The sequence below is a fragment of the Chiloscyllium punctatum genome, chromosome 1 (genome assembly GCF_047496795.1).
Source record: "Chiloscyllium punctatum isolate Juve2018m chromosome 1, sChiPun1.3, whole genome shotgun sequence".
Classification (NCBI taxonomy): domain Eukaryota; kingdom Metazoa; phylum Chordata; class Chondrichthyes; order Orectolobiformes; family Hemiscylliidae; genus Chiloscyllium; species Chiloscyllium punctatum.
The window spans coordinates 105,610,513-105,626,789 of record NC_092739.1 but is presented as its reverse complement, the minus strand read 5'-3'; the positions used below and the strand labels follow the sequence as shown (position 1 = coordinate 105,626,789).

Here is a 16,277-nt window from a genome sequence, read left to right as displayed (position 1 = left end):
GACTGGCATCATACCCACTATCTCCACCATGCTCAGTCGCAGCAGCTCACATAAATCTAAAAGATGTTCACTACAGAAATTCACCAAAGCTCCTGAGGCAGCATCTTCCAAACCCTCGAACATGGAGAAGGTCAATACAACTAGATACATGGGAACACTGCCACTTCTAAGTTCCCCTCTAACCCACCCTACCGTACCATCTTGTAAATAAAATGTCAATATCATTGGTTCGAAGTTCTGAAATTCCCTCATTAACAGCTTTATTTTTCTATTTACAGCATCTGGACTGCCTCAGTTCAAGGCAGCAGCTCACCACTACCTTTTCAAGGGCAACTATGGTTGGGCAACGAATGCTTGTCCAGCAAGGCCCATGTCCCATGAATGAGTTAAAAAATCCATTAGCATTCTTGATTATGTCCTATATCTCCAATTAAATTTGTATGACTCATGCATGAGAACACCTGGATCCCTCTATAGCTCAAACTTCGGCAGTTGTTCTCTGTTTAAGTAATACTGTGCTTCTCAAAAAAAAAGCTTCCTACTGTATTCAATGACTTGACATTTTTCTCCATTATGCACCAACTGCCAGATTTTTACCCATTCGCTCACCTATCTATATCTGTCTGCATTACGCTAGTGCCCTCTTCATGATATACTGTTCTACCTATCTTTATGTTAACTGCAAATTTGATTATCATGCCTCTGGCTGTCATCTGGGTCATTGATATAAAATTTTAAGAAGTTAAATTCCCAGCACAGACCCTTGTGGAACTCCACTCATTGCCTTCTGTCAATCAGGGAGGCCATTTAAGCATTTTCTCTGCTTCTAGGAAAACAGATGGTCCTGTGAGGAAAGATTGAACAATGTTAAGCCTATACTTCTCTTCTTAATTTGAAAGTTATCACATTAAACATAGACAGTTCTGAGAGGATTTGATGGGATAGTTGGCAAGAGGATTCACCCCCAAGCTGGAGTCTCTACAATGAGGGGTCAGTCTCAGGATGGAAAGTCAGCCATTTAGGACGAAGAGGACACATCTCAATTTACTCAGGATTGTAAATCTTTGAAATTCTCTACCCCAGAGGGTCACGCATGCTCAGTTGTTGTACCTATTCAAGGCTGCAATAGATAATTTTGCGTCAAAGACCAGCCATGATCGTTATGGATGGCAGAGCAGACTTGAGTGACGATATACTCTATTCGTGCATTTATTTCTCATGTTGTTTAAGGCCAGCCAATTATCTTCCCATGCTAATACATGTTACCTGCTACCATGAACCCTGACTTTGCACAATAATATTTTTTGAACACTTTGTCAAATACGTTCTGGAAGTTCAAGAATTCTATGTGTATAAGATTCCTTAATGCATGACACATATTAGTCCTTCAAAGAACTTCAATAAATTGTTTGAACATGATTTCTCTTCCACCAAACTATATAACTCTTCGGAATTATCTTTAAGTTTTCCAAGTGTCTAGCGATAACCTCTTGACTGACTATTCTAACACATGACAGACTAACTAGCCTGTAGTTTCATGCTTTTTAAAAATAGAATAATTGCAAAATTTCCAGTCTGATGGAAACTTTCCAAATTCTAATCAATTTTGAAAAATTACAACTAAACGCATATACTACCCAATTAACTTCCTCTGTTTAAATCTGATCTTTAAAAAGGACATACATAAACAAAAGGACATACATAAACAAGTTGCATTCACAGCAACAGAACAGCTTCACGATCATTTTTATTGGTACTGGTTTTTAAATTCCAACTGATATTTTGTCTTTAAAAACTGAATGTGAATTCAGATTTTCTGGTTAACTTAACATTGCTCAATCTTTCCTCATAGGACCACCTGTTATCCTAGAAGCAGAGAGTGGCATGCAAATTCATGACAGAGAGAAGAAACTAACACAATGAGTAGCAAACATTAGATTTTCCAGATCAAATCCATTGATCTGTCTGGCAGCACACAATGAACCAACAATCTTTTTTCATACATTCACGGGTTATGACCATTATTGGCAAAGCCAGCATTTATTACCCATGGTGCCTTCAAAGATACAGTAAAGGGGCTTGTAAAGCCATTGAGAGGAGTTGAGAGTCAACCACAATGCAATGGATCTGGAGTGAATTACATGTCAAATTGTAGATGGCAGATTTTCTTTAAAAAAGGAGAATAGTGAACTCAATGGATTGTTACAACCATTCTCTATTTTCATGGCCATCATTAATATTGTTCGATTCCAGATTGATTTTTGTGCACTGATGTTAAATTCTCCATGAAATTTAATCATATGTCTTGAGATTACTGGTCCAGAACATATCTATTTTCCTGCACCAATGGCCTCTTCACCATCTTGGTCATTTTCTGGTTGCCATTACTACCTTTCTTCCTTCAGACTTTTGATTTTGTCTCTACTGCTATTTGCTTCTCTTATTTTTAAATGGGTGGGATGAGATGGGTAGTGTGGCATGATATGTGGGGATAGGAACCACAAACTATTTCAGTTGTGAATGTCACTAAAAAAAAATGAACCCCAAAAATCTTCTTTCCAGTCAAGTATACTTCCCTTATACTCCTTTGGCACATTTGCCTTTTCTATCACGTGCCATATTTCTTCCCCTCTGCAAATTACTTATTAAATCATTATCTATGGCAATTGGTTGTACTGGCATCATGGTCAGCACAGACATGGTGGACTGAAGGACCTGTTCCTGTGCAGTTCTGTTCAATGTTCTGTAATCATTCAATGCACCCCCATCTATTTTCTTCCACTAGGATGGTTATCAAGAAGTACCCAATCTCCAACCTGTAATCACCCTTCTCCTCCTTGATGCTTGTTAGGACCAGACACAGCAGATGTAGGGAGGATGTTCCTGATGATGGGTGTGTCCAGAACCAGAGGTCACAGTCTGATGATTTGGGATAGACCATTTAGGACATTTCTTCACCCAGAGTGGTGATCCTGTGGAATTCAACAGTGTAGTTGAATACATTCAACGTTTTGGCATCAAGATGCGACTATAACACTTGGGGCAAATGGGATCAAAAGGTTATGGGGAGAAAGCAGGATTAGACTCTTGAATTGGGCGATCAATCATGATCCTAATGAATGGTGAAGCAGACTCGGAAGATCGAATATCCTCTTCCGGCTCCTACCTTCTACGATTCTATGTTGGTATTCACGACCAAAGAACCTTCATGTCATTTCAAACTTCAACTTTTTATTAAAGCTAAGACAGTAAAAAAAATGCTGTTTCACTTAACATTTCTGCTCCCCCCCCCCCCACCAAGATCTCAGCTTGGTTACAACCTGTCACACTGGCATACAAGATTACCAAATTACATCTGTAACATGCCTTTAACATAATGAAATATATTAAAGCATGTCACAGGAACATTGCACAACTAAGTGTGGCACCAACCCATATATGACATCAGATGAGGAAAAGCTTGTTCAAACAGGTAGGCTTTGAGCATTGTTTAAAGGAAGGAAAGTCAGTTAGAGGATGTTGGGAGAGTATTCCAGACCTTGGAGACTTATCAGCTGAAGGCATGCCACTGGTGACAAAGGAAATAAAAATTGAAGTTGCAATAACAGCCAGAATTACAGGACAGCTGATATTTTAAGAGAGTTGCTGTAAATAAGGAAAGGTGAGGCGATTGAAGGATCTGGAAGCAAAGATGAAAATTTTAAAATTAAGATGCTGCTTAACTAGTAGCCAATATAGGTCAAGGAGCAGAAGATAAAACAGGAAAAGGGACTTACTGAGAGCTAAAACATGGACAGCAAACGTTGTGATCACCTCAAAGTTGACAGAGTAGAATGTGGGAGATAAGCCAAGTAGTACATTGGAATAAACAAATCTAAAATTAAGACATCACAAATAAGGGTTTCAGCAGTAGAGACAGGAACAGTTAAGGTTGAGCAACATGACAGAGATGTAATCGATAATCTTAGCTGTGGCACAGTACATTACATTTGTAGATGTTCCAATATTGTAACATCAAGGGTGTAAGCAGACTGATATAATTCCAGACCCACCAGACATAATAATAGTCAGTAATTAAAGGATGAAGTTGAGAGTGGGGATTGAAAACAATAGCTTTAGTCTTTCCATTAGTTAATTGAAGAAAACTCCTGCTGGACTTCTGAATGATAGATAACCAGCCTGATAATTCAGCAACATGGAGGAGTCACAAGACATAGTGGTGAGGTGGTGCTGGGTGTCATCATTCAAAACCAACACTATCTTCAAATGATGTTACCATGCGTAGCTACAGTTGGCAAGTAAGCAGGTAAGGGAAAGATAGTTGGGGAAAAATCAGAGATAGGAGTACAGGAGCAAAATTCATGGCAATGATTAGATCAATGAAAATGAAACCAATTAAGAGCGGTCCTACCCAGCTCATGACTGTGCAGAGATGTTGGAGGAAGATGGTGTGATGATAGAGTCATACAGCATGGAAACAGGCCATTTGACCCAACTCGGCCATGCCGACCAGGTTCCCTCAACTGAACTAGTCCCATTTGCTTACATTTGAGCACAGGCAGGTTCAGAAGGATCTTTGGTAGTTGCATCTGATGCCATTTCTGTCTTGACTAAAAGCTATTCTGGTATGTAGCAAGGGGAAACTTGATTAGACGGATTCAAAGATTGCGTTCGATAAAGGACAATAAATTTTAGCAGTGAATGGGATGGTATTTTTCAAGGATAGGAGGGTCGAGGCTTGGTTGTTCAAGAGAAGCATGATGAGGAAGAGAGCGAGAGCGAGCGAGAACCTGAAGATGACAGTATATATGGAGTTCAGAAGGGCAAACTGGATGATCAGCAATTCAGTGTGGATAGAATTGTTGAACAGAAGATAGGACACAGAGGAGGTTAGGGGTGGCATGAGGGGCAAGATAGAGGAGAAAGGAGAAATCAATGCAAGTTCAGGGCGAGAGTACAAGTAACCAGTAAAGGAAGTTTGGCTGGGTGAATTAGTAGAAGGGAGAGATGTGGCAGAGGCAGCTGATAAGGGTGTCTCTGTCTTAATGGCAGAGGTCTATAATCTCCTTGCACTTTTTTAGCAAATCATTGCATTATGAGTTGGCTGAAAAAAACTCAATTGGTGTGTTTTTTAAATTTAAACTAACATTAGTGGAAGACTCATATCTTCTTTCCCGAAAACAATTCAATGTGTCAGGTACAGACAGGATAGATCGAGTGAATCCTTAGAAGAGTATAAAGAAAGTAGGAGTATACTTAAGAGGGAAATCAGGAGGGCAAAACGGGGACATGAGATAGCTTTGGCAAATAGAATTAAAGGAGAATCCAAAAGGTTTTTACAAATATATTAAGGACAAAAGGGTAACTAGGGAGAGAATAGGACCCCTCAAAGATCAGCAAGACAGCCTTTGTGTGGAGCCACAGAAAATGGGGGAAAATACTAAATGAATATTTTAGAACATAGAACAATACAGCACAGAACAGGCCCTTCGGCCCACGATGTTGTGCCGAACTTCTATCCTAGATTAAGCACCCATCCATGTACCTATCCAAATGCCGCTTAAAGGTCGCCAATGAATCTGACTCTACCACTCCCACAGGCAGTGCATTCCATGCCCCCACCACTCTCTGGGTAAAGAACCCACCCCTGACATCTCCCCTATACCTTCCACCCTTCACCGTAAATTTATGTCCCCTTGTAACACTCTGTTGTACCTGGGGGAAAAGTTTCTGACTGTATACTCTATCTATTCCTCTGATCATCTTATAAACCTCTATCAAGTCACCCCTCATCCTTCACCGTTCCAACGAGAAAAGGCCGAGAACTCTCAACCTATCCTCGTACGACCTATTCTCCATTCCAGGCAACATCCTGGTAAATCTTCTCTGCACCCTCTCCAAAGCTTCCACATCTTTCCTAAAGTGAGGCGACCAGAACTGCACACAGTACTCCAAATGTGGCCTAACCAAAGTCCTGTACAAGGTAAAAACAATGACTGCAGATGCTGAAAATCAAATACTGGATTAGTGGTGCTGGAAGAGCACAGCAGTTCAGGCAGCATCCAACGAGCAGCGAAATCAACGTTTCGTCCAAAGTCCTGTACAGCTGCAACATCACTTCACGACTCTTGAATTCAATCCCTCTGCTAATGAATGATAATACACCATAGGCCTTCTTACAAACTCTATCCACCTGAGTGGCAACTTTCAAAGATCTATGTACATAGACCCCAAGATCCCTCTGTTCCTCCACCTGACTAAGAACCCTACCATTAACCCTGTATTCCGCATTATTTGTTCTTCCAAAATGGACAACCTCACACTTGGCAGGGTTGAACTCCATCTGCCACTCCTCAGCCCAGCTCTGCATCATATCTAAGTCCCTTTGCAAACGACAAATGCCCTCCTCACTGTCCACAAGTTGTTCAAAATGTCCAACACATCTTCCTTCCTAACAAGTATCTCTTCTAGCTTACCAGTCCGTTTCACCCTCTCCTCTCCAACAATACGGTCCCTCTCGTTCGTAAATACTGAAGAGAAGTACTTGTTCAAGACCTCTCCTATCTCTTCCGACTCAATACACAATCTCCCACTACTGTCCTTGATCGGACCTACCCTCGTTCTCGTCATTCTCAGGTTTCTCACATACGCATAAAATGCCTTGGGGTTATCCTTGATCCTATCCACCAAGGATTTTTCATGCCCTCTCTTAGCTCTCCTAATCCCTTTCTTCAGGTCCCTTCTGGCTATCCTGTATCCCTCCACTGCTCTGTCTGAACCCTGTTTCCTCAACCTTATGCAAGCCTCCTTCTTCCTCTTTACTAGACATTCAACCTCCCTCGTCAACGAAGGCTCCCTCACACGACCATTTCTTTCCTGCCTGATTGGTACATACATATCAAGGACACGTCGTATCTGCTCCTTGAAAAAGTTCCACATTTCCACCACATCCTTCCCTGACAGCCGATGCTCCCAACTTATGCTCTTCAAATCCTGTCTTACAGCATCGTAATTTCCCTTCCACCAATTGTAAAATCTACCTTGTTGTGCGCACCTATTTTGCATCAGTATTTACTGTGGAAAAGGATATGGAAGATATAGACTGTAGGAAAATAGATGGTGACATCTTGAAAAATGTCCACATCACAGAGGAGGAAGTGCTGGATGTCTTGAAATGGTTAAAAGTGGATAAATCCCCAGGACCTGATCAGGTGTACCCGAGAACTCTGTGGGAAACTGGAGAAGTGATTGCTGGGCCGATTGCGGAGATATTTGTATCATCGATAGTCACAGGTGAGGTGCCGGAAGACTGGAGGTTGACAAAAATGGTGCCACTGTTCAAGATAGGCGGTAAAGACAAGCCAGGGAACGATAGACCGGTGAGCCTGATCTCGGTGGTGGGCAAGTTGTTGGAAGGAACCCTGAGGGACAGGATGTACATTTGGAAAGGCAAGGACTAATTCGGGATAGTCAACATGGCTTTGTGCGTGGGAAATCATGTCTCACAAACTTGATTGAGTTCTTTGAAGAAGTAACAAAGAAGATTGATGAGGGCAGAACAGTAGATGTGATCTATATGGACTTCAGTAAGGCGTTCAACAAGGTTCCCCATGGGAGACTGATTAGCAAGGAGACTGATTAACATGGAATACAGGGAGAACTAGCCATTTGGATATAGAACCGGCTCAAAAGGTAGAAGACCTTTGGTGATGGTGGAGGGTTGTTTTTCAGACTGGAGGCCTGTGACCAGTGGAGTGCCACAAGGATCGGTGCTGGGCCCTCTACTTTTTGTCATTTACATAAATGATTTGGATGCAGGCATAAGAGGTACAGTTAGTAAGTTTGCAGATGACACCAAAATTGGAGGTGTAGTGGACAACAAAGAGGGTTACCTCAGATTACAAGAGGATCTGGACCAGATGGGCTGAAAAGTGGCAGATGGAGTTTAATTCAGATAAATGCGAGGTGCTGCATTTTAGGAAAGCAAATCTTAGCAGGACTTGTACACTTAATGGTAAGGTCCTAGGGAGTGTTGCTAAACAAAGAGACCTTGGAGTGCAGGTTCATAGCTCCTTGGAAGTGGAGTCACAGATAGATAGGATAGTGAAGGCGGCATTTGGTATGCTTTCCTTTATTGGTCAGAGTATTAAGTACAGGAGTTGGGAGGTCATGTTGCGGCTGTACAGGACATTGGTTAGGCCACTGTTGGAATAGTGCGTGCAATTCTGGTCTCCTTCCTATCGGAGAGATGTTGTGAAACTTGAAAGGGTTCAGAAAAGATTTACAAGGATGTTGCTCGGCTTGGATGATCTGAGCTACAGGGAGAGGCTGAACAGGCTGGGGCTTTTTTCCCCTGGAGTGTCGGAGGCTGAGGGGTGACCTTAGAGGTTTACAATATTATGAGGGGCATGGATAGGATAAACAGAAAGTCTTTTTCCTGGGGTTGGGGCATCCAGAACTAGAGGGCACAGGTTTCGGGCGAGAGGGGAAAGATATAAAAGAGACCTAAGGGGCAACCTTTTCACGCAGAGGATGGTATGTGTAAGGAATGAGCTGTTAGAGGAAATGATGGAGGCTGGTACAATTGCAACATTTAAGAGGCATTTGGATGGATATATGAATAGGAAGGATTTGGAGGGATATGGGCCAGGTGCTGGCAGGTGGGACTAGATTGGGTTGGGATATCTGGTTGGCATGGACAGGTTGGACCGAAGGGTCTGTTTCCATGCTGTATATCTCTATGACTTTAATGCATTTAAGGTTACCAAAAACAGCTGTGTATTCAGAAACGTCCTAACTTTAAAAAAAAATTAACCCTGAAAAGTTTTAAACTCCAAAGGACACATCTTGAAAAGTGATTGGAAGGAAATATTATTGAAGAAAAACAAAGGTAAAATCTTTTGAGCTCTAGGTTATTAACCTTTCAAGAGACAGAGGAAAGGACAGAACTGATGCATCATGGCAAAGGAAGCACACATATTTAGACTTTGGTTTAATGTGTTTAAAAGGACCAGGCTATTGTGAAGGACAATGGCTTTAAAGTTAAAAACTTTGAAGAAAGGCACTAAAAGAGAATGGATATATTCAAACTATGCGGTTGCGAGTTATGCATGTTTGGTAATTTTAATATTGGTTCAATGTTTACTTTAGCACTAATCATTCCAATTAGTGAAACTAAGAGTAGTGAATGATATTTGCATTCCAGAAAGCTCTTTTTAGTTAATTCTACATGATTCTTACATTTATAAATCATTAATAGGCAGAATGCAAATAGCTTTTTTCTTTGAATACATCTGTAAGCAAAAACACATGATTTACCATATTTTGTTGTTCTATTTTCATGAATCCTTTTAGAATATCGTGAAGTAATAGAAGATTTTCCAAGCCTGTCTGATGGAGAATCATCCATGTGATCGCCCTTCGATACAACCATATTTATACCAACCAAGACGACAAATTGTCAGCCCTATATAGCAGATGGTTTTGTGGGCTCCTATGGCTAGTACAAGGCGAGGTCCACCAGTGCCTTTTCCTCATTGTAGTCAACCCAGAATACATACGGATATCAACAGCACTCAAGAAGCTTGACACCATCCAGGACAAAGCAGCTCAATTGATTGGCACACCCATAAACATTCCCCCTCTCTACCACTGACGCTCAATAGCAGCAGTGTGAATCTATAAAATGCACCATAAAAGTTCTTTAAGGTTCCTCAAGATCGCATCTTCCAAACCAACTGTCATTGCACCTGGAGGTTTTCAATGACCGGGTGATCATGGACATCTGGGTCACTACGTACTCCAACATTTCCCAATCTATCACCTTATAAATAATACTCTGCCATTCTGTCTGTCTTTCCAACCAAAATGGACAAATCCAAGGTTACCGACGTTCTGCAACATTTGTCATGCATTTGTCCACTCACTCAACTTGTCTAAACCCTCGATGTTCTTTTCACCACTCTCAATCCCACTTAATTATGCACTGTTGACAAACACGGAAACATTGCATTTGATTCCTTCATTTATATTGTTAATATATACCACAAATAGCAGGGTTGAATCACTGATCCCTGCGATACTTGCTAATTGCTGCCTTCCATTCCAAAGTAACATTTTTCCTATTCTTTGTTTCCTGTCTGCTTACAGTTCTCAACTCATGCCAGTATATTTCCACCAATCCCATGTGCTTTCATTTGGCACAGTAACCTCTTCTGTGGGATATTATCAAAAGCTTCCTGAAAATCTAAATCCACCATGTAAAGCAGTTCTCCCTCATCTAGTCGGCTAGTTGTCCTCAAAAAACTCCACCTTTGTTAATCATTATTCCACTTTTATAAAACCATGTTGAGTTTGATTAATTCTGTTGGTATTTTCTAAGTGAATGGTCAAATCCTTTGTACCAGACTCTAGTATTTTCCCTAGTATTAACCAATCTGTAATTTCAAGTTTTCCTCATTTTGTTTCTTTTTAAAAAAACTAGAAGGAATACATTTACCATCCTCTTATATTCTAGGACTATTCCAGAATCCACAGAATTTTGGAAGATGACAAGCAATGAATCTATTATTCTCTCCTTTAGTACTCTGGGATGCAGATAATCATAGGATCATAGAGATGTACAGCACGGAAACAGATCTTTCGGTCTAACTTGTTGGCATGGACAAGATATCCCAAACCAATCTAGTCCCACCTGCCAGCACCCAGCCCATATCCCTCCAACCCTTCCTATTCTATACCCATCCAAATGCCTCTTAAATGTTACAATTGTACCAGCCTCCACCACTTCCTCTGGCAGCTCATTCCATACACGTACCACCCTCTCCCTATAGTTCAAATTCTCCAACCCTGGCAACATCCTTGTAAGTCTTCTCTGAACCCTTTCAAGTTTCACAACATCTTTCCGATCGGAAAGAGATCAGAGTTGCACACGATATTGCAACAGTGGCCTAACCAATGTCCTGTACAGCTGCAACATGACCTCCCAACTCCTGTATTCAATACTCTGACCAATAAAGGAAAGCATACCAAATGCCTTCTTCACTATCCTATCTACCTGCGACTCCACTTTCAAGGAGCTATGAACCTGCACTCCAAGGTCTCTTTGTTTAGCAACACTCCCTAGGACCTTACCATTAAGTGTATAAGTCCTGCTAATATTTGCTTTCCCAAAATGCAGCACCTCGCATTTATCTGAATTAAACTCCATCTGCCAACTCTCAGCCCGTTGGCCCATCTAATCAAGGTCCCGTTGTAATCAGAGGTAACCCTCTTCGTTGTACACTACATCTCCAATTTGGTTTTTCGATTAGAGTGGTGGTGGAAAAGCACAGCAGGTCAGGCAGCATCCGAGAAGCAGGAAAATCGATGTTTCGGGCAAAAGCCCTTCATCAGGAATGGAGGCAGGGAGATCAGTAGGGGACGAGGGGGGTTGCTGGGGAGAAAGTAGCAAAGAATACAAATCGGTGAATGGGGGTGGGGATGGAGGTGATCGGTCAGAGGGGAGGGTGGAGCAGATAGGTGGAAAGGGAGATTGGCAGGTAGGACAGGTCATGGGGACAGTGCTGAGCTTGAAGGTTGGAACTGAGGTAAGGTGGGGGGAGGGGAAAATGAGGAAACTGGTGAAATTCCACATTGATGCCCTGGAATTGAAGTGTTCTGAGGCAGAAGATGAGCCATTCTTCCTCCAGGCATCGGGTGGTGAGGGAGCAGCGGTGGAAGAGGCCCAGAACCTGCATGTCCTCAACAGAGTGGGAGGGAGAGTTGAAATGTTGGGCCATGGGGCAGATTGGATGATGATTAGATTAGATTACTTACAGTGTGGAAACAGGCCCTTCGGCCCAACAAATCCATACCGACCCGTCAAAGCGTAACCCACCCAGACCCATTCTCCTAACACTCCAGGCAATTTAGCATGGCCAATCGGTGTCCTGGAGATGTTACCTAAAGCACTCTGCGAGGAGGTGACCAGTCTCCCCAATGTAGAGGAGACCGCATCGGGAGCAACGGATACATTGGTGGACGTGCAGGTGAAACCTTGATGGATGTAGAAGGCTCCATGGGGGCTTGGATGGGGGTGAGGACACAGGTTTTGCAATTCCTGCGGTGGCAGGGAAAGAGGGTTGTGGGGGCAGGGGGGGCGTGGACCTGACCAGGTAGTCACGGAGGGAACACTCTTTGCGGAAAGCGGAAAGGGGTGGGGAGAGAAATATCTCTCTGGTGGTGGGGTCCATTTGGAGGTGGTGGAAATGTCGGCGGATGATGTGGTTTATGTGAAGATTGGTAGGGTGGAACGTGAGGACCAGGGTGTTTCTGTCCTTGTTACGGTTGGAGGGGTGGGGTTTGAGGCCAGAGATGTGGGATGTGGATGAAGGGATATGGGAAGGGAAATTGAGGTCTCTAAAGAAGGAGGCCATCTGATGAGTTCTGTGTTGGAACTGGTCCTCCTGGGAGCAGATATGACAGAGGCAGAGGAATTGGGAATACGGGATGGCATTTTTGCACGAGGTAGGGTGGGAAGAGGTGTAATTCAGGTAACTGTGGGTGTCAATTTGGTGTCATCTACAAACTTACTAACTTTGCCTCTTCTGCTCACATCCAAATCATTTACATAAATGAAGAAAAGTAGTGGACCCAGCACCAATCCTTGTGGCACTCCACTGGTCACAGGCCTCCAGTCTGAAAAACAAGCCTCCATCACCACCCTCTGTCTTCTAGCTTTGAGCTAGTTCAATATCCAAATGGCTGGTTCTCCCTATGTTCCAGGAGACCTAACCTTGCTAACCAGTCTCCCATGGGGAATCTTGTTGAATGTCTTACTGAAGCCCATATAGATCACATCTACCGCTCTGCCCTCATTAATCCACTTTGTTACTTCTTCAAAAAACTCAATCAAGTTTGTGAGACATGATTTCCCAAGCACAAAGCCATGTTGACTATCCCTGATCAGTCCTTGCCTTTCCAAATACATGTACATCATGTCTCTCAGGATTCCCTCTATCAACATGCCCACCACCGACAGGCTCATCAATCTACAGTTCCCTGGCTTGTCCTTACCACCTTTCTTAAACAGTGGCACCACGTTAGCCAACCTCTAGCCCCTCACCTATGACTATCAATGATACAAATATCTTAGCAAGAGGTCCAGCAATCACTTCCCTAGCTTCTAACAGTTCTAGGGTTCACCTGATCAGGTCTTAGGGATTTAACCACTTACACATTTCAAGACATCTAACACTTCCTCCTCTGTAATATGGCATCCGCATCTGGTGAGATATCAGCTTTGAGTGTCATTCATGTTCTCTCGCCTTTTCTTAAAGAATACACATTTCCTTCAATTCCTCCTTTCCAATTGACCGTTACTTCCTTAGCCTTTCTGGGAAATTCTACATCTTCTGTGAAATCAGACTAAATTTGTTTATTTTGTCTGCCATTTCCTTGTTCACCATTATCAATTCTTCTGGTTCATTCTGCACTAATTTTTCTTTTAACCCTCTTACACAAGCTCTTTCAGTTCATTTTTATATTCCTAATAAGTTTACTTTCATCCTCTATTTTTCCCCTCTTGATCTAATACTGTCCTTAATTTGTTTTGTTAGCTGTGGTCGGACCACTTTTCTTGATGTCTTCCATCTGAAAGAAATTGTTGCAATGTATGCATTAATTTCTTAAAGGTTAACTACTGTCTATCCGCTGTCATGCCTTTTAATGAAGTTACCCAGTCTCACAGCCAACTCATCCCTTATACCTTGTTGCTTCCTTTGTTTAGACTGATGTTATAAAACAGTTTTTTTTCTTTTAAAAAGGTAATGCAGTCTTTTGTCATACTTGTCAAGCTGCTGTTAGTTTGACGATTGCAGGAGAGCATGATCTCAGTTTTCTGATACATTTTCCAAGATAAGTAAATTCAATCCAGCATATTATGGCTGTATCTTGCTAGGAACCATAGGATGGGGTGGGAGAAAAATATTTTGAACTATTTAAATGTAGGTCAGATTAGGATCGCTGGTTGGCGCAGACAAGTCGGGCCAAAGGGACTGTTTCCATGCGGTATGACTCTTCGTCACCATCTAGAAAGTGAAGTGCAGCAGATACATACCAACACCTTCAAATTTTCCTCGAAGCCACTCACCATCCTGACTTGGAAAGATATAGCTGTTCCTTCACTGTCCCTGGCTCAAAATGCAGGAACTCCCTCCTTAACAGAATGTGGATTGCAGCAGTTCACGAAAACAGCTGTCCAGCATATGTTCACTACCTGACTTTCCCTTCAATGTTTCAAAATTAGCTGTGTGGATTCTCCTACTCTTTGAATGCTGCCTGACCTGCTGTGCTTTTAGAGCATCACATTCTCGACTTTGTACTGGCTTCATGCAGCATTGTATGCCTTCTGTGACATGAATTTATATCTATAGAATACCAAAGAATGAATTTTCAGATGCTCTAAAAATTTATACTTGTGCAAAATCTAGTTGAATGGTCTCTCACATCTGCTAGACAGTAAGGGTGTGGATTATACACACAAACGTAGTTGCCTTGGCAGTCAGGGTAATTGAAAAAGTAGTGAACTTTAGTACCACCTCAGCAAATATCATAAGGCTAAAAAAACTTACAAAAAGAATTCTGAAAGTAATATGGCATTTCCTACAACCACTGGATTCAGAAATTAACTTCAGTGAGGCTATTTTATGGTGTGAAAACATACAAATCAGTTTATTAAAAAATAAAAATATGAATGTTCTGACAAAAGATCACAGAACTAAAACATGAACATGGTTTCAATCTCTAGGTAACTGCTGTGTCAAACATCGTCTTTAAAACATTTTAAAACAAACTTTTGTAAGTATTTACGTACTTAATTCCGTTGCATGTTATGTTATTTCAGTGATTTGGTGCTGAAAATGCAAGCGTGCCTTGGAGAGTAGGCCCAATAAACTAAAACTCAGAAGTCAGTGGGTTAACCAATAGATACCAATACTTTTCAAAAACCCTTTATAAGGGTCATCATGGGGATCTAACCTCTTTCCAGATTAAAAAAAAATCAGAACAATCCACAGGATGGATTCAAAATAACTGGCATATTTGCAACTGTCTGACCAAAAAGCTCATTTAACAAGTTCTCCGGAGTCACTCTTTCTCCTTATTATTAATGCATCGACTGACAAACAAGTTGACAGATTAAAACCGTCACTGATACGAACCACCCTTCACATTCCCAGGTTAAACGCCTTTTGCATTGATATTTCTCTGTCAGTGGATTAGAAACGTCCGTGTAAATTCCTGAAGACCCTTTTTCCTCCAACCACCACCTCACACAAAAAAAAAACCCCATGAATCATGAAGAAAAAAAAGGTGGTGATTAATCGCCGAAATCTAAACTAGAAACCTGCAAGTTTTCCGATGGCCACAAATTAACACAAAAGACGGGATACAAATTCCCCCCTCCCGACAAACCGAGAAGGCGATGCCCGTCAGTCCAGTGAATACCTTCAGGACAGAGGCGACGAGCTGACAGACAAAAAGCCCCACGGTTCATCCCTTCACCGAGCAGGAACAGGCAGTGCTCACAGCTGATCTGTTGCGGCAAGTCGGGAGTTTAACTCTTTCCTGAAACTAACCACCAACAGTCGGTTCAAGGGGCGGGGGGGGGACACAAAATAGACCAACATCCCCGCCCTGTCTGCCTCTCCTCGCCGCCCGGCACAAACACTGACCTCACCACCCTCTAAGCCGCCTTACCTCACAACCCCAACACTCTCTTCCACTTCGATTTAGTAAGACCCAACTGAGAACGCTGCTTGACCCGCACTGCCTTCCGTACACATACATTCCTTCCGGCCTGTTGTCAGGCGACCAGCTCCGCTCACCGCCCGCCCCGCCCTCTCCCCTCAGGCTGATGGCCATTGGACACTGACACCCTTATCTGCATGTCCATGCCGAGGAATGAGGCGAGAGTTACACCAGTCATTGGCTGAGGTGGGCGTCAATCACTCTACGTCACAGACCAGCGAGACCCACTGCACGTGCTCGGTCTCGGGGAACTGGGAGGAGCCATTGAAGATCCGACTCCATGGGCAACCAACCAGCTGGGAGGTGGGCGAGAATTGACAACCTATTCACCCCCTGACTCCGTGCCCCCATTGGAGCAGCCCTGACTATTCCTTGACACCTTCCCCCTCTGTGACAGGGCGGCGCAGGTGCAGGAAAGGAGGTGAATGGGTGACTTGGAGCAGCTACGTCGTGTTACTCACCTGGTCCATGAGAAAGAAGAACTTAAA

General features: G+C 42.6%; 1 protein-coding gene across 6 annotated transcripts in view; it reads right to left on the bottom strand.

Annotated features, from left to right (window-relative positions):
• atosb (atos homolog b) overlaps positions 1-15,853 on the bottom strand; it is a 154,661-nt gene extending 138,808 nt beyond the window's left edge. For 3 of the 6 annotated variants that reach the window (XM_072571672.1, XM_072571677.1, XM_072571679.1), the window contains exon 1: positions 15,739-15,853. The gene's annotated coding sequence lies outside the window, so the exon portion shown is untranslated. Of the gene's footprint in view, positions 1-2,816; positions 2,973-15,486; positions 15,686-15,738 lie in introns of those variants that run through there. The other 3 variants (XM_072571674.1, XM_072571675.1, XM_072571673.1) reach the window with 3 other exon arrangements.
• Positions 15,854-16,277: the final 424 nt, after the last annotated feature.